The sequence below is a fragment of the Rattus norvegicus genome, chromosome 2 (genome assembly GCF_021556685.1).
Source record: "Rattus norvegicus strain SHRSP/BbbUtx chromosome 2, alternate assembly SHRSP_T2T, whole genome shotgun sequence".
Taxonomy (NCBI): Eukaryota; Metazoa; Chordata; class Mammalia; order Rodentia; family Muridae; genus Rattus; species Rattus norvegicus.
In genome coordinates, this window is record NC_141535.1 from 236887774 (window position 1) to 236907277 (window position 19504).

The 19504-nt window shown below is 43.2% G+C and overlaps 2 long non-coding RNA genes across 3 annotated transcripts in view; one reads left to right on the top strand and one right to left on the bottom strand.

Moving 5' to 3' along the window:
- LOC102553018 (uncharacterized) overlaps positions 1-19504 on the top strand; it is a 73372-nt gene that overhangs the window by 11383 nt on the left and 42485 nt on the right. The window lies entirely within an intron of this gene.
- On the bottom strand, positions 8413-17753 carry LOC147996600 (uncharacterized). 2 transcript variants are annotated; one of them, XR_015677105.1, is made up of 4 exons: positions 17696-17753; positions 16534-16851; positions 12066-12230; positions 8413-9317 (listed from the first exon to the last, which is right to left on the bottom strand). It is a non-coding gene; the product is annotated as an uncharacterized LOC147996600 (long non-coding RNA). The 2 variants fall into 2 exon arrangements; XR_015677104.1 differs by having other exon boundaries at positions 17069-17753.

Genomic DNA, 19504 nt, shown 5'->3' on the forward strand with positions numbered 1-19504 from the left:
TTTGTTGGAGGCCTTGTAGTGTGACCTACTTCCATAGGCCAGGGACATCCGGGTTGAAATGCTTCTCTGTTGGAACACAGTTCGGTGTCGGCTCACAGGAACTAAGAAGTGTGCGGACCTGTGAGTCATAGGCAGGTTTTCTTCCAGAATACTGTGGGAAAAGGATGGGCAGATGGCGTCAGATAAAACCCAGACCCACCCAGACTCTCAGTGAAGCCTGGAAACAAGTATGTTTAAAAGAGATGCTTTAAAAAATCTGATCTCAGAAGACCGACAGAAAGCCTTTGCTCCTTGGCTTCGGTTTGGGCCTGAAGTCTTGTTCTGCTTTGGGGTAAATCTCCAGGCTTTTCCATGCGTGCTGGCTGCGAATGTTTACAGTTGCAGAGGGTCCCCTCTCACATGGTAAGGAGCCTTAAGGAAATGCCTGTGCCGTGCCGGGACTTGAGGACACAGCGATGACTAAGATGTGGGTTCACACCTTGATGAAGGTGCGGGTAGAGAGGTGAGAGCTGTGAAACGTGTCTACAAGCATTTTAGTGTGGACTTTGTAGACACAGGCAGCTTACGCCTGAATGGGACCACACGGTCAAGGGCTCAGGGCTCAGGGATGGGGTCTTCTTATCGTGCTTGGGGAGGTGCTCTTGATCTTGAGTTTCCTCACCAAAGCCTGCCAGGGCTAACAAACTTCATGTTCCTCTGATTAGACTGCTTAAGACACACTGGCAAAGGAGATGTGGATTTCTAAGAACCTTCTACTCACAAGGGTGGGACTTTTTTTAATCCATAGTCCTTCCACTTCCTTGGTAAATAATCCATCTTCTTAATGTTTCTACCTTTTGGGAGGAAATTCTATCTTCTGGTGTCCCGACTGTAGCTTGTGAGTTACACTCTTGGCTTTGCCTGGAAGGCTGTGTGATAGAACCGTAAGTTTCTGCTAGAGAAAGATGAGCCCAGTAATTAGAAGCCTTTATCTCAGTGGAAGGGACAGCAAGGGGAAGGCAAGAGGGTTGAATTCCATGATTCCACGTCATTCGATGACATTTAGGAGTGTCCCATCTTTGTTCTTGATCTGATACCTAGGGTGCTGGATATCTCTCTTCTGTTTACTTTGGGTCTAACTTTCTTCCTTTTAAACATGTCTTAATGTGGAAATCGAGTTCACTGATGTAAGCTCCTTTTTTTTTTTTTTTTTTTTTTTCCGGAGCTGGGGATCAAACCCAGGGCCTTGCGCCTGCTAGGCAAGCACTCTACCGCTGAGCTAAATCCCCAACCGCTCCTTTTATCTCTATTGGGTTTGTTTGTGTTTTGAGACATGGTTGGATGTAACTCAGGCTGGCTTTGAACTTGCTATGCGGTTGAGGATAATGATAAGCTTCTGATTCTCCTCCTCCATGTCCAGAGTGTGGGGATTACAGGTGTACACCACCATACCGTCTATGTTGTGTTATGGACCAAACCTCGGACTTTGTGCATGCTGGGAAAACACTCTGCCCATCGAATCTATCCTCAGCCCTGTCTCTAATATGTAAGGAAGCAAGCATCCCTCTACTCCTGCTTTAACTGCTTCCCCCAACTTGTATTGATTCGAGCCAGGGTTTCTCTCTGCAGCCCTGGCTGTCCTGGAGTTTGCTACAGAGATCAGGGTGTCCTTTAACTCCTACAGATTCCTCTGCCTTGGCCTCCCCAGCCTGGGATCAAAGTTATGAGCCTGTGGCTATATTCCCCAGTTGCTAATAGATTCTGCTTTTATTTCATTCCACTCGAAAGACTTTTTTTTTTGTTCCCTTTCAGATTTATCTTTGATTCCAATTACTTAGAAATGTTATCTGTGATCTGATGAGTTAGATATTCTCCAGGTATTATTCTGTTGTTCATTTCTAGCCCGACTTCCTTGTGATCAGAAAATAAAGGACGTATGACTTGAATTACTCAGCATTTTTGAGACTCGTTTTATGGCTGGGAAGACGGTCTGCTTGAAAACTGTGCTGATTATGCTGGTTTGGGGGTCTAGTGTCCTAACTAATCATGTTCTTTGCCCTCACCCACCTTCTGCCTGCCTATTCACCGAGCAACTTAAGAGGAGCATTTGACATCTCCATCTAAACTTGTCAATTTGTTTAATTTCCATTTTGACCAGTTTTGTTTGATTTTTTTTTTCTTTTCCTGGTGCTAAGAATAAAAGTCAGAGCCTGGTGCAGTTCTGAAGGAACACCGAACCTCTCGGTCTTACCTCCAGCCCATGTTTGATGCACCCTCCCTAGCTTCTACCATGAGGTGCTAAGAGATGCTTACCGCTGATTCGTAGCTACCTGAGGGCGTCATGCATTTTACAATTTTACTTTTGTTTTAACTGTTTTAGGTCAATGACAATGCTTTCTGAATTTAAGTCTCATTTTTATCATTAATATATTGATACCAAATTGTATGTATGTATGAATGCATGTATGTATTACATATGAATGCATGTATGTATGTATGAATATGTGTATGTATGAATGTATGTATATATGTATGAATGTATGTATGTATGAATGTATGTATGTATGTATGTATCTGTCTGCCTGCCTCTCTCTCTCTCTCTCTCTCTCTCTCTCTCTCTCTCTCTCTCTCTCTCTCTCTCTCTTTCTGAGACAGGGCCTCATTGTAGCCCAAGATAGCCTCAAACCAGTTTTGTAGAACAATTTAACCTGGAGCTACTGGCCTTCCTGCCTCCATTTTCAGAATGTTGGAATTACAGACATATACAACAACACTTGGCTTATTTTATTTACTTTAAAGAGACAGAGTCTTGCTGTTACCCAGACTGGCCATGGACCCCACTCAAAGAATTCTCTTGCTTCAGCCCCATGAGTTTGAAGGACTTACAAGACCTAAAGCACAGTGTTCTACCTCAGTCTATTTTAAGCTGGTTAAGAGTCACTCTGTCCTTTGACTACATTGATTATAGTTATGAAGTGACTCTTGGTTGGTTTCCTGAGTCACCCTGACTGTACCACAAGTGCCAGCTATGTGGTCAGACACTGTTCTGCACCTGTCTGTAGGTAATTTCAGATGAGCTTTTTGTTTGAATCAGTGTCCTGACTAAGGCACACTGCTCTCTCTGGTGCTCGTGGCTCTCATGCAGTCTGTTGAACACAGCTGTGTCTCTGTGAGAAAGATGAAACCCTTGCTGCCTGAGCGCTTTTGAAGAGGGGGGTGCTTTTGCTTCTTGTTTTGTTTCGGTGTTTTCTTTTCCACCAGCCTTCAGATTTGAGCTGATATTTTGGTTCCTTTCCGAATCTTGAGCCTTTGGACTGGAAACTTAGCTATCAACTGTGCTGGATCTCCAGTTTGCCGTCCATAGATCATGGACCTCCTTAGCCTCCAAGCATGCATGAGCTAATCCCTTGTAGAACAAGAAAATATCCTCCACATATGTGCATATCGCACACACATGTGTGGATGTGTAAACACACATGAACAGATACATACACTTGAGGTCCTTTTCCTCTGGAAAATTAGTTTCACCAATCTTTTTTTTCTTTTTTTTTCGAAGCTGAGGACCGAACCCAGGGCCTTGCGCTTGCTAGGCAAGTGCTCTACCACTGAGCTAAATCCCCAACCCCTAGTTTCACCAATCTAAACACATGCTCTATCTCTAACATGATATTTTTTCTCATTCCTTTATTTCCCATTTGTTTGAATCTATATACTTAAAAGTGTTGTTATGTGTGTTTTTGTTGTCGTTTGTTCTGTTGTTTGCTTGCTTGCTCTTTGTTTGTTTTGGTTAACGATATCTGCCTTTTTCATCCAAGTGACATCTTTTACTTTCTAATTGAGTTGCCCAAACTGTTCACGCTGCTGCCTGTGGTGCTAAGGCACAGTTGTAACCCATCTGTCTCCTTGTCTGTTTAAGTCTGTCTGTCTCCTGTTTTCCACTTGTTCCTTTCGTTTTCTTCCCTTCTCGGTTTGGAATTTTGAGGTTGACGCCTTATCTCAATGGTGCAGCATTTACAGAATAAGCTCAAATGTATCCACCATCAGATGACGTCACACTATTTTATATATAGTACAAAGACACCTCCTTGTCTGTCTCTGTGTTATCTTTGTCACATTTTATTTCTATATAGGTAACATCATATTCCATGGCACACCATTAATATCTTAGCCTTAAGTCATCAAGTGTCTTGGACAAATATCTAAAATGAAAGTATTATATTTACCCACAAATATGCCACCTGTGCTGCTCCTCGCTCCTTCAGAGCTGTCTTGGTCTGCATGTTATCTTCACTTACTCTCTTGTCCAGGTGTGCTGCGGACGGATGCTTTCAATTCTGCATCTGCAGAAGCTTTGTTCTGATTTTTTTAAACCTGTAATTTTGATATGCTGTGGAATTGCAGAACTTAGAGAATAGAACAGAACTGTCAGCCACAAGCCTGTCACCTGCTTCCTCCCACAGTGGCGTCTCAGTCACATGAAAGCGAGGAAATTAACGAGGATAATCTCGTTAATTAAACTACTGACCCTAGCCATCTCAAACGGCCATTTGTGTATTTCTCCTTTATCTCTGAAATACATTCTTCCTGGATGTTGGATCCCCGACGGTCAGAATGTTTTTTTCCTTCTACACTATTTAAAGTTCCTGCCTTCTGTTTGTGAAACAACATCGTTCAAGGTTCCAAATGCTGCTGCTTGAGAATTCGTTCCTTGTTTGCACTGTGTGTTTTCTGTGGCTTTCAAGGCTGCTCTTTCTAACCAGTTACAAGCAAACTCAGCATGGCCGGCCTTGCTATGGTCTTCATGATTCCAGGGCTTAGAGGTTTATATTTTTCATCACATGTTGAAAGAATTTCAGTCATTATTTCATTTATTTATTTATTTATTATTTATTTATTTGATCTCACATCCCTATTGAATTTTTCAGACTCTAGTAGTAGTTACTCGAAGTTTTCACAAGTGTATGGTACAATTTCTATTTTATTCCTAGTTTACATGTTTTTTATTATTATTATAAATCATTACATTTTTGTAATATACACTCAAAAGTGCATGTGTGTCTGTATCTGTGTATATGTGTGTGTATGTGTCTGTATCTGTGTATATGTGTGTGTCTGTATCTGTGTATATGTGTGTATCTGTATCTGTGTACATGTGTGTGTATCTGTGCACATGTGTGTGTGTATGTGTGTGTGTGTGTGTGTGTGTGTGTATTCACACCTGTTTGCCTGCCTACCATGGTGCTAATGTGGAGACTTGACAACTTTAAGCAGTCAGGTCTCTCCTTCCATTATGTGGATTCTGGGGATCCCACTGATGGCCAGGCTTGGCAGCGGGTGCCTTAACCATTGAGCTATCTCACCAACCTTAAGCTGTGTGCTTTATTTTGGATGATTTTAACACTATGTCTTCAAGTTCATCAGTATTTTAAAATTGTGTTTCTGATCGTGTATGTAAGAGAGAATGCTGTGTGTGCATGTTCATATGTGTGAATGCAGGCATGTAAACGAACTCACAATGGCATGCATTTGAAGGTCAAAGGACAGTCTTGGGGACTAGTGTCCCATCTGCACCCTGCTTGGGGCAGGGTCTCTCTTTTGTTGTCAGTGTTCACTGCTGTGTGTCCCAGGCTAGCCAGCTTGAGAGCTTCCAGGAATTCTGTCTCTGCATCCTGTTTTGCCATAGGCACACAGGTTATAGCCGTGGGCTTTGGGTCAGGCTTTTCATGAGGTTTGGGGACTGAGCACAAGTCCTCCTGCTTCTGTCCCAAATGTTTTGCCCAGTGAGCCATCTTCCTGGTTCCGAATCAGCACTGTTAAAAGACAGGCTTCTGATCTGCCTCTCCTCCACTCTGTTTTTCTTCTCCGATATTGTACTTTCAAGCTTAGAAGATTTTCTCTTCTCTCTCTCTCTCTCTCTCTCTCTCTCTCTCTCTCTCTCTCTCTCCCCCCCCCCTAGCACAGGCTAGCCTCAAACTTCTAATTCTTACTTAATCTCTCAAGTGCTAAAGTTATCGGCATGAGGCACCGCACCTGCTTTCAACCGCAGAAGCTCAGATCAGACGCTTTTAAATACCTTCTGTATTCCTACTTAACGTGCTCTATCTCCACGACCTTGTCGCACATTTAGAATGTAGGCATCGCATTTTTGTATGCGCTCATTCTTAATTCTATCATGTGTGTAACTTACAGTTCTGTTTCTATTAATTTTTCTCCCCATGTTAGATTGTATTTTATTATTTGCATGTCAGATTATCTCAGCCACTTCTCTATTGCTGTGAAGAGACACCATGATCAAGGCAATTTATAAAAGGAACCATTTACTTTGGGGCTTATGGTTCCAGAGGGAGGTAGAGTTCATGGCCATGATGGCAGGAGGCACAGCAGAAGGCAGACATACATCACCCTGGAGCAGTAGCTGAAAGCTTGCATCCTATCTGCCACATTTGAGGCAGAAACAGAGACAGATAATTGGGAATGGCATGGACCCTTAAAGCCTACTCTCCAGAGACACGTCTCCTCGAAAAAGACCACACCTTCCCCAACAAGGCCATACTTTTCCCAACAAGACCACATCTCCTCGTCCTTCCCAAACAGTTCCACCACTGGAGGACCGAACATTCAAATATAAGAACCCGTTGAGGCCGTTCTCTTCCACACTGAGATATTCTGACATACGAATAATAAATACAATAAAATAATGACTCAGACTCCCCAGCGACCCTTCTGGCACCTAGCTCTATCCCATAATCCTTTCTGTCTACTGGATGGCCTGCCTTCTATTCTACTCTTTTCTGTAGGTCATAGGTTTTGTTTTGTTTTTCCCACAAGATAGTCTCTCTACATGGTACCTTTTGCTTCTTTGTCTCCTTTCCTTTCTTCCTTCCTTCCTTCCTTTCTTTCTTCCTCCCCCTCTCTTCCTTCCTCCCTCCCTCCCTCTCTCTCTTTCTCTTTTTCTCTTTCTTTCTTTCTTTCTTTCTCCCTTTCTTTCTTTCTTTCTTTCTTTCTTTCTTTCTTTCTTTCTTTCTTTCTTTCCTTCCTTCTTCTTGATTTTCTTTGAGAAAGGATCTTGCTCTGTAGCTCACGCTGGCTTTAAGCTCGTGATAACCGTCCTGAAGTGGCTTCCCGCCCGGGTGTTGAGGAGACACCAGGTGTGCCTGTCACCAGGCTCGCGCTGTCTTACAGTCGGATAAAAGGAGAAGCGAATTACGACTTCCACGTGTGGAGGAGTTAGAAATGGCTCCGTCAGGGAGGCATTGATAGCCCTTTTTAAAGGGAAAAGCCACAAGGAACCACTTGCTCTTCTAATGTTCAGTAAAGTTTAGTTCCATGAGACGATCTCATCCGTTCCAGCTAACGTAGAATTAGGGTCCTAAGCGCTTAAGGTCTTTGCTGCCCACGGATGCGCAGGTTTCCATCACGGAAGACAATTCTGGGGTCACTCTCGTTATATTTAATGCGGTGAACCATTTTAACTCTGGGTTTGATTTCAATTTTAAATGTTACTTTAAGGGTTGGGGATTTAGCTCAGCGGTAGAGCGCTTGCCTAGGAAGCGCAAGGCCCTGGGTTCGGTCCCCAGCTCCGGAAAAAAGAACCAAAAAAAAAAAAACCCCCCCCCCCAAAAAATGTTACTTTAATTTTGAATGTGACCTTCCCAGAAATAACCTTGAGAGAACAAAAATCCTGATATTTAACACAATGTGATTACTGGATTCTCAATAAGAGTAAAAGAGGGAAACAGGAAAGGGAAAAACATCAGGAAACAGGAAATGAGAAAAGGAAGAACAAGCAAGAGAAGGGGCCCTTAGGAAGGTCATTGTCTTGTCTGCAAGCTGCTGACTGGACAGAGCCAAAGTGGTCTCCCTAACTGTCAAGTTGTTTTCTTACAGCATTTTCTACATTTGTTGTCTCTCTGAATCAAATTCTCTCTCCACAGTATATTAGCTTCTATGACTAATTACAATCAATGTGTCTTGTAGTCTTTACTATCTCTGGTAATTAAGTACCTTTGACTTTAGTTTTCTTACATTCTTATTGTGTGTTTGTGTGTGCATGCACCTGCACACATATGTGTGCCGGCACATGTGCAGAGGTCAGAGGTCAGTTTGTGGATCCATTCTCCCACCGTGTGAGTGTCTGGAATTGAACTCAGGTCATCAGGTTTAGTGGCTCGTGGCTTTACCTGTTTATGCTGTTTATCCTTTTCTAAGTACTCTTAGTGCGTTATATCATTTGATTCTAAGGTGGGTTCCAATATCCTCACATCATAGAGATTTAGTGACATTAAGTAATATGCTCAAGTCAGGTGAAGCTGATGTTTTCACCCAGGCACGTGTCTGTTAATCAACCATGATGATACACTTTTCCAAATACAAGGACATGATCTTTGTTTTCATAACTCCATGTTAGAGGAGATAAAATAATACTTGGTAATTAGAATGACAGTTAACATTTTATTATGCAAAAAGCATCCATTTTACAAAAATCGTTTTTTTCCTTGTATTCAAAATGTCTACTTTATTCTTGATCAGAGACAAAGAATTAATAGAAAAAATAACAAAGTTCATAAACTAACAGCATTTAGAATAAAGTAAATTAAAGAGAGTCCTTGAACAGCATGTGCTTTTTGGTAATCAAAATTTTTATAAACAATAACCAGTAAGTCAGAACTGATTTTCAACGACTCCAAGATTTTACTGAAACTTGTCTTTCTTTTACTTCCCGTGTCGTGCCAGTGTGAGCATCATTCTAGCTCTGTTCATTTTAAAAACGAAGGACCCATTCCTTTGGGAATTACAACATGCATTTTAAAATGTATCACATTCTTCCCTTTGAGCGTTATTATACTGCTTCACATAGAACTTAGGGAATGTATGCACACAGCCCTTTGTGAGACGGTGTCATTTACTTCTGTATGTGGCATCGATGCCACAACCTACTGCAAATATGTCTGCTCAGTACGTTAACTTTAAAGGAACATTTAAAACAATCAATATTTGTAATTTCCTCACACATTTATGACTTCCTTTGTGTGGACCCAAGTTTCCATGAGAAGGGGCTTTTTTTTTCTCTTTTTTTTTCCTGAAAGAACTTTCTAGAAGATTTTCATAGTTTAAGTACGACAATGATGTTCTGTCTAATTTTCATGTAATTTTGATTTGACTTTTGGAGAGCTTTTGTTCTAGGTGTAGACATCCAAGTTGATACTTCCTTCCTACGTCTTGAAGACGTTTCATCGTCCTTGGCATGAATGTCACCGCCTGACAAAGGTCGGCTGTCCTTCCTCAGTTACACATTTTCCTCTGGTTGTTTTTGATGCTCTACACTTGTGTTTCAGCAACTGAAAAAAATCATATATTTTAATCTCAGTTTTTTTTTTAATATGGTTAAGATTCATTGAGGTTCTTTGATCTGTGGGTTTATAACTTCAAATACTCTTGGAAGCTTTTCAACGTATTTTTGAAAAATTTGGTGAATTCGATTTTCACGTATGTTTCCTGCTTGTTCCATAAACCAAAAAGTCTTGGTGACCTGAGAATACTTTCTTCTGCGTATACTTTGCATATCTGACATTCTATATCCTCAAAGTCAGCAATGATTTTTTTTTCAGCAGTGTCTCATTTGTCTTTCAATTCTCCAATCTAATCTTTGTTTCAGACCTTGCATGCTTCATCCTTAAAGGCTCTAGTTGATAGTCTTCACTTTCCGATTCAATTTGTCTTTGTGCTTTTATTTCTATGCCTATACCTAGGCATAGAACTGCTCTGATATCAACTCTCACTATGATTACCTTTGTCAATTTTAGTTGTCCTCCCATTGGTTGACTTTTTCCCGCGCTCTAGGACCGCATGCCTTTTCACCCGAGGTCCAGTTTTTTTGATTTGTTTGGTTCTGTTGTTGTCGTTGTTGTTTCAGTAGTTCTGTGCTTTATTTCTTCAAGTGTTAGCTAGCATGCGGATCAGCTTGACCAATTCAGATCCTATTTTTAAAAACAGTTTTCTTACCTTTGACCAGGAGAACATTCATTCAAGAAACAGTCTGGGGTGACTACTAAGATGTGGCGTCAGATGGCATTGAGGTCTCCCCTCAATGGACAGGAGTCGTACAATCTAAAGTTGGTGGTTAGGGTGATTTCGCTGAGAAAATGAGGTTGAACATGAATCCTTTCTGGTGTCTTCCATCACTGAGCAGTGAGCATGGGTCGTTTTATTAATGTTGATGTGTAATATGAAAGTTTTCCAGATTACAGCATTTTAGCATAAAAAGACACCAACAGTTTAGAAGATTGTCTACTCTACAACAACCTTTCCGCACCGAGCTTATGAAATTCTAGCATATCTCTTAGGGGACATTATAGAGCGATAAGATTAAAGTTTTCAAGTCCCATGACTTGGAGGATAGCTCACAGACAAATTCATTGAATAAAATTAAGGCAAAAATGCTCTATGTAATCAAGATCTTATTTCCACATAACACTTTTCTTCCAGTATAACTTTTACGCTATTTTTAAGCTTTAGTATTTCTGTGTGTGGATGCCGTGGGTGGGGTGCACATGCCACAGTGCACATGTAGAGTCCAGTCAACTTTATGATGTTTTGTTTTTCTCCTTCCACCTTTCTGTGGGCCTGAATTGGATTCAGGTCAACAAGCTCACTCTTTATTTTCTTTGGTTTGGTTTAAGCAAGAGCTTTTTATTCACTGAGAAATCTTGCTGGTTCCCTTTTGTGCTCTTTTAAATGTAACTTCAAAACTCTTTGTTGTAAACTATGGGCACCTGTTTGAACTTGGCCAACATTTCTACCTTCTCCGTACTTCAATAGTCTTGTCAAAGAGGGTACAAGTTCATATTTCATGGTGAGATTACCAGTATCCCATGATATAATTTTACTACATATACATTATACAAATGCTCAATAAATCTTAACTTTTATTGTCAATGTAAATTTCCTAGTTTATGTAGCTGTCTGGCTAACAGTGTGTGTGATACAGAGATACAGGGACAGAGAAAGCAATACCTGTCTCTTCACTGAAGAGGAGTTTGTCTCTGAAGCTAAATGCTCATCTTACCTCTATTCTTCTTATTCTATTTCTAGAATTTCTATGCACAAATACTTCCTTAAGGACCACTGGACAGATACAGCATGTTCAGTCCCTTTGAGCCTTCCTTTCAGTGTAGAAGCGGGTTATTCTTTCTGTGTAGTTTATAGACTTAGGGAGAAGTAAGGTATGAAAAATGAACCCAAAACAATAAATTTTATTATTTTCTTTATGGTTACTCTTTTTCTTTCTGAATCTCCTAAATCACACACACACACACACACACACACACATTGTTGTAGCCTTTAGCTATGGATTCTGCACCTAGATAAAACTGACTAGTGGTATCTAATTGATTGAGCTGTCCTTCTAGAATGCTTTGATGACTAAAAATATGGATGATGTGCCTGCCTTTTGTGTCCCAGTCCACTCACCCTCCTGTGGGAACATGTACTTTGGGTACTTTTTCAAGCAAGGACTTGTGTTGTGCTGCATCATACATTGATTCTAGTTGCAGTAATACGTTGGGAAAGGAATATGATCTCAAAATAACCACCAGGAGAAGTGTGCCATGAAAGGTTACAGCAGTGGGGCCGAGGATGTTGGACAGAAGGGTTCTAAAAATAGACAGCAAGAGATCAAAGAGGCAGCAGTGGTGAGGAACCTTTCTGGCCTTGGTTCCCAAGAGCAGGGAAAGAACAACCAGCAGCCCTGACCATTCACCACCCATCCCTCCAATACCCACTGTCTTTTTGCAGAAGTTGGGATCGGGGGGTGCATGCCTCAGTCCTAGGTTTTGATTGTTTTGTACATGACTTATGAAATAATTTAAGACAAGTCAAGATACTGAATATTATGGAGATTTAACACCCCCTGCCACATTGCTAACGTCACAAGGAAGGTCTAAACATTTCTGATTAAAAGTCTCTGGTGTTTTTGCACCACAGGGTTAAGTCAGTGTTCTATTGTCTCTCAGGGCTGTGCCTTATTGTTAAGGATACTTCGAAAGTCAGTCGGGGCTGGGGATTTAGCTCAGTGGTAGAGCACTTACCTAGGAAGCGCAAGGCCCTGGGTTCGGTCCCCAGCTCCGGAAAAAAAAAGAACCAAAAAAAAAAAAAAAAAAAAAAAGGATACTTCGAAAGTCAAACACAGATGCATGCCACGTGCTCGGCCACAGCAACTTGGTTAGCTCCTCCCAGGTCTCTACAGATTCGGTCTGGCAAAGAGACAGACACTTTAGATATGCTGTCTAACTTCCTGTCCTGAAATACAACTTTGACAACAATGAGTCGAGTAAGTGAAGATGTGTTCAAACAAACAAGCAAAATCCAAAAGCCCCTTGGACCACCTATGTGAGTTTGAGTACATTTGTATGCGTGTATGTATTTCCATTTCCTGATTCTACAAACAGAGGAAGCAGACGATGTGGGATGAATCCCTTGGTGTCTCTAAACTGAATTTCCTCAACTGGAGGACAAGCCTACTGACATTTGGCCAAGAGACAGTGAATGTATGGACGTGTCCCAACTACACAGTGCTGTTCAAATGTCTCCCGGGTCACACTGCTGTCAGAGGCCCAGTCTGTGTCTTCAAAATGAACCCACTCCTTCCTACCCATGGAGGCCGCTTTTCTTTTTCTCCTTCTTCTTATTTCCTCTTCCTACTCCTCTTCCTACTTCCTCTTCCTCCCTCCTCCTCCTCCTTTTTTTTTTTTTTTTTTTTTTTTTTTTTTTTTTTTTTTGGTTTTTTGGATCTCCCTGTGTGGCTCTGGCTGTCCTAAAACTCACTCTGTAGACCAGGCAGGCCTTTTACTCACAGAGATCCATCTGCCTCTGCCTCCAAAGCACTGGGATTCAAGTCACGCACCACTCCACCCAGTTTTAAAGGAGAGCCCTTTTCATCCGTTCTAAAGCTTTTATGGTGTCATTCCAGTGTGCAAGGCTCAGCCGCAGACAAGAAGAAGCAGCTAGCGATGACTCATACCCAGATCCTGCCTCAAGGAGTTCCGAGGACAAGGTTGCAGATAAAGTCCAGAAAAATGATCCTCTTGGGGCTCTGTCTTAGCTGCTGCTCATTGTATTATAACTAAGCAGAGTAAGGTTATTTACATGGGATTTGCAGTCCTTAAATATGTAAATATAAAAATGTGTGTTAATAAACCGACATTTGTCTGCTAATAGAATAATTACCATACGTACTATTACTGTACAGTTAGTCCAGAGTTCTGGGAGATGCTTGTGACTGCAAAGGTGTTTGGGTAGGTGCTGTGAGGCCTTTTGGTGGCTAAGGGTGTCAGGCAGTGCCCTAACCCCAGCCTTTCGAGGCAAGCAGTCCTCATTGGGCTTCCCCAAGCCAAAGCTGACCTGAAAGCAATTGGTGTCTCTGCTTCTGAAGAGAATTCTCCCATTTGTTTTCATTCTGAACCCTTGTCGTGGGAAGAGACAGGAGAGATCACTAGATGGCCTTGAAAATGAATGGAAATCTGCAACTGACAGAGGTGAGGAAGTGGGGGCATCTCCAGGACGAGACAGGGACCTGGGATAAGGTCTCTGACCCAAGAATCAACGCAAGTGACCTCAGCTGTGACTCACTACATTGGGGATATGGAACCTGAAGAGGCCACCTCCTGAGGTCAGACAGAAACTCCATGGAGCGATAGAGACGCCAGCCCAATTTCAACCTGAAATTTATCATGTCTACAAGAAATGCAGGCACGGGGGAGGGAGCAGAGACCGAGGGAATGGCCAACCAATAACCAGCCCTTTTGGAGACCCACCCCATGGCCAAGAACTAATCCCTGACACTATTAATGATACTGTGTTATGCTTACAGAAGGAGCATGTTGTCCTCTGAGAGGCTCCCCCAGCAGCTGACTCTGACAGATACAGACGCCCACAGCCAAACAGTAGATGGAGCTTGGGGACTCTTATGGAAGAATAGGAGGAAGGATTGTTGGTCTCAGAGAGGATAGGAACTCCACAGGAAGACCAGCAGAGTCATCTAACCTGGACCCTTGGGGCTCTCAGAGTCTGAACTACCAACCAAAGAACATACACAGACTGGACCTGGACATATATAGCAGATGTGCAGCTTGGTCTTCTTGTGGGTCCTACCTTGGTGGGAGAGGAAGCACGTAACCTCCCAGAGACTTGAAGTGCCAGGGTGGGGGCAAACCCAGGGGTCCGGTACCCACTCAGAGGAGACAGAGAGGGGAAGGATTGTGAGAGGGGGTGAGTGGGAGGGATCAGTGAGCAGGATGTAAAGTAAATAAGTAAAATTAAATATAATTTTTATTTAAAAAGTCTCTTTGCTTCAGCATTTTAGTGGTGGTGTAGTTTACAAATCTCTGAAGAATATAGAGATTGAGGAAAGACTTCTCCCAGAGGCAGAATCCTAATGTCTCAATGAGGAAACACACGATTGTGATCTTAAATATTGTACAGTTTGCTGTCAGTTCCGTAAAAGAATGTGATATTTGACTGGAGGAAATTCCTAGTCATTTGAATGTCACACAAAATCAGACTCTTACAAAACTCTAACTGGAAGCACATTCTTTGACTGAAGAATGGTTTCCCAAACACTTCACAGATAAGACACTAAAGGTCTTCAGAAAATACACGCCATGATACTGATCTCCTGTCCCAGGAGGAAGAAATGGTCCAAGTGACCTGAAGTCTCACAGCTCCTTTCCAGGGTAATTAGGAGGCCTGCATATTGGTCTTTAGTCAGCTTCTCCCCTAGGCTTTAGTAGATTCAAATCAGTATGAGAGATCTTAAATATGGCCCTAGGTAAAAGAAGCTATTGTGAGCTCAGGAGAGAGTCATGTTTCATGTGGTTCTCAGAGAAGGGCTACAGAACCATTAGGGGGCCCGTGGGTGCTAACATTTAGCTAATGAGTTCTACAGGATGGGAGAGGAGGAATGTGACTCTTCTGTGAGCAACAAGCACAGCCTTTAAGTCAAGATGTCCAACAGTAGCCTGAGGGTGAGACAGGGAATTCCCATCAGAATCCTTAGGAAATCACTCCAAAGAGGCTAGCAGCAACCACCTCCATCCCTGCAGTCTCTAAGCCCTCTGACTAAAAATCTTAGAGGAAGGGAGGAGTTAGGGGGAGGGAGAGGAAGATGAGAGTGGGGGGTGGGGGTGTGGAGGTGGGGGATGGAGTGAGAGAGACAGAGACAGAGACACAGAGAGAGACAGAGACAGAGAGAATGAGAGAGTGAGGTCAGTCAGTCAGATTTGTCTCAGACTGTGGTCCCTGTGACCCTTGGGTATAAGCAAAGCTAACAGTCAGCCTCTGGATTCAGTCAGTTGAAGCAACAAATATTCATCAAATCGCTACTCTTTACGATTTGTTAGCTGTCACAAATCTATTCTTTTCCCTGGTTGGGTCTGTGCTTTCACAAGTACTGTTACTATCTGCAACCTAAAATGGATGGCTGCTCCTGGTCAGATGAGGAGTGCACCCCTTTGCTGCTCCGGGCCTCCAACAAACCACTTCTGCCCTACTCCTGGACCTACATCAACGGATGGTTCTCAAAAAGTAGTTGTTGATTTGTTTGCCTTTTATTTTATTTTGAGACACAGTCTAAAGCCCAGGCTGACCTCGAGCTCCTCCCTCACGTAGCCAAGGATGACCTCAAATGTCTAATCCCGTTGCCTCGATCTCCCAAACCCTGGGATTGGGGACATATACCACCATACCACTTTATGTCGTGCTGGTGATCGAATCCTGGGCTTTTATGAGCGCTAGGCAAGCACTATAAGTACATCCCAGACCCCGCTACCATTTTGGGGAGAGGGGTAGTGGGAATATCTCAGCTTTAATTTTGAATTGGTGAGTGGTTTTTAACTTTGTCAGAAGACCAGTGAGGATTAGGATTAAGAGGCAGGATCAGAAACCTACTCCCTAGGTTTCGCAGTATTGACTGCTACAGAACAAAGTATCCACAAGTTTTGCCACTTAAAGAAGCACCTATTATATGCTATGGGTCCTGTGGGCAGATATTAAGCAAAGCACTTGAGTTATGTTCCTTCCCTTCCTGATACTGATTGCAGTCACTGGGCTGGATGAGAGGACACACTCGGGCCAGCTGGAAGTGTGAGCTCAGCCAGACCTATCTCTGAGTTTCAACACACTCTGGGTGACTGCTTAGAATGCATGGTGGCCCACCACTCTAAGAGCAGGGATCCCCAGAGAACAAGGGGGAAGCTTCCTTGTCTCTTCTGATATAACCTCAAGAGACTTGTAGCATGGCCTCTACAGGATTCTCTTGGTTACAAGAACACGCCAAGTTTTAGGTTCCTTTCTTGACAGGAGGCCACAGTTTAAAAAAGCTTCAGAGGTATTGTGAAAGCTGTCTTTTACAATACACTGTCCCACGGTGGCCCCATCTGTTACTGAATACCCAGTTCTTGCCTAGGCATTGTTTACTGCATCTACTCAAAAGCAAAGCCACTTCCTCCCCTCCCTTCTTCCTTATTTCCCTTCCAGCCAGCTAAGAGGTATCAGACTTACCAGAGGTAGCTTAAGAAAGAAGCAGAATTGATGGGCTTTACTGGACTCGGTCCTTGGGGGTAGGGCATAATCATGGTGAGAAGAATGAAGGTTTTGCTGAGGAGATGGTTCTCAGGCTACATTCCGCTCGGCAACGGGGAACTCTGTTCTCCCATAAGCCAAAATCACAGAAGTACACAAAGATATGCAAAGAGAGATTCTGACCGAAAAGATCCTGTTGGAACCAAGCAACCAGGCTTTGAAGCTTGTTTGAAGATGGTGACTTTGATGGTACAAGGTTGCAATGAGAGGTGAGAATTTAAGACAAAAAAAGGAGACCTGTGGGTGAGGGAGCTTTGGTGAGAGCCGTCACTCAGAATTCCTGTGTTAGAGACTTACTCCCTGCGGTGAGATATTTAGCAATATCTGGAGGTGGAACCTCTGGGAGGTAATCGATGATTAAGTCATGAAAGTTCCCTCCCCTCCCCCACCCCCTTCACGGTATGAAAGGCTTTTCAAGGAGAGAAAGAGAGAACAAAGCCAGTCTTTGTCCTACCTTGCTATGTGAGGTCCTCTGCATACAGGTTTGCAGCAAGTGGCCCTTGCCAGATGCTAGGGAAATGTCAGCACCATGATCTTACAATCTTTAGCCCTTAGAACCATGAAATAACAACAACAACAACAGCAGCAGCAGCAGCAACAACAACAACAACAGCCTCTATCAACTTTCCGGTCTCACACACACTTTGTTATAAGTAAGACGCACAGACAGAGACAGAAGGGGAGTAGTAGGCCATGCTGGACAGAGAGAGGTTGGTTTTCTTTGTCCTCTTATCTATAAAATAGCTGAGCTGGACACAGGCGGTGGCTTAGACAGGAAACGTTCATCACTGGGCTCAGCCATTCCTTCACCAAAGACTCGAGCAGATGTGTTCGGATGGAACACTGGGCGAAACCACTCATCCTTCGGGATTCCGTGCCACCTACGCTTACCCTACTGACTGTATGTCTCACGGGCACGAAGAACCTTCCATTTCCCGAATCCACGCTGAATCTTGGCCCTAGTTGTTTCCTCCAACATATCCTCAAATTGTCAATTTTCTTGCTAGCCTCTGAGCTAACCAAGCTCCTTCACACTGGAGAGGCCCTCCCCTAGTCCCTCTAGTACTCCATTAACACCCACCTGAAGTGTCACCTCTGCGAAGGCCATCACAGCAGGCTGCCATCTTATTTCCCACAATGCCCTGCTCCCTGCTAACTCATTTCCTATTTGTTTGCCCCATCACATCTCTCAAGAGGACAGACATTTCTCTACCTAACCTCTGCACCACTGATGTTTCTCAAAGACTCAGAACATAATAGGGGACAGTTCGATTTTAAATGAAAGAGGTAAATTTGGAAATTTATTTAATTTGTGCTGGTCTTCACTCCGGATCCAGAAAATACTACACTTCAAGCGGGCAAAGGCTGGCACCGTTCATCCTACACTGGCCGGTGGTGTTTAAGTCTCGTCAGAGGATGCTGGGTTCTGTTGGCAATGGCTACCAAGAAGCCTGGGAAACCAGCCAGTGAAAACCAGCATGTCCCAGAGCAGCGGAGCTCTATTCACAAACACTGTTTATTTCTGTTTCTCAAAGGTGCCCTGAGCAGCCCAATCCAGTGGGCTCTCAGGTCCCTGTAACTATTAAAGCTGGCAATTCCTCGCCTGGTTGCAGAGCTTTGAGCATCCTACGTCTGTCTCCCAGATTTCTGCTAGCGTTCTTCTCTATGAAAGGCTGACACTCGTGGCTGGTTTAGATCCTTGTCAGCATCTGTATTCTTTTTTTAAAACCTAAGGTCACACATTCATAGAGCCCTTGCTGACACTGGGGATAATGAGGGTGGCGGAGGGGTGGGGGGACTCAGTTTATACATACGGTAAGTCCTAAAGAATGTCCTGTGGGCAGAGCACAGCTTTCTTGGGAGAAGTTGTTTTTGTGGGGTTTCAGAGCCTGGGGAGATGGGACATTTTCTATGCACAGCCTCATGTAACAGACAGCAGCTGGTAGAACTCTGGTGCTGCCCTGCCTACGGCCAGGTGGCAGCAGATGTGTGAGGTCTCCCTAGGCCTGAATAGGACACCTGACCTCAAGAAGATCCACCAAGGGGTTGGGGATTTAGCTCAGTGGTAGAGCACTTGCCTAGCAAGCTCAAGGCCCTGAGTTCGGTCCCCAGCTCCAAAAAAAAAAAAAAAAAAAAAAAAAGAAAGAAAAAAAAAAAAAGAAGATCCACCAAATCCCAGCTTTCTGTTACCTGCCTGGGTCCTTCTCCGGGCATATTAAATAAAGCATGTCACATTTGCATCCTCCTGAGTATAATATCTTGATTTAATTTTAACCATAAGCAGACATTGTGCCTCTCTAGATTTCAGTTCCAAAATGCTAAGGTGATGCATATATGAAAATGATATTTTTTTAAAAAGATATATCTTGGGGCTGGGGATTTAGCTCAGTGGTAGAGCGCTTACCTAGGAAGCGCAAGGCCCTGGGTTCGGTCCCCAGCTCCGAAAAAAAGAACCAAAAAAAAAAAAAAAAGATATATCTTATTTTCTGTTCTGCCTGCATAAATGTCTGTGCACCACAGATGTGACTGGTGTCCACAAAGGCCAGAAAGAGGCGTCAGATCCTCTGGAACCGGAGTTCCAGACAGTTGTAAGCTAAGGTCAGGGTCTAGACAGGGAAGCAGAAATTAAGCAGATATTTTTTGTGCTTAGGATCGGAGCCCACTACAACAGCTCCCAGCAGTAACTTGGGCCCCATGAGCAGGATTGCCGCCGTGTAAATTCTCAGGCTTCCTTCCTAGTTTATTGGATGAGAAACCTTGGCATGAGGCACAGCAATCTTTATTTAACGAGTCTTCCAGAAGATTCTGGAGATGACAAAGTTTGATAGCTATCAACTGTACAGCCCCTGTCAGCGTAGAGCAATGTGTTTTGGGGGATGAGAACTGTCAC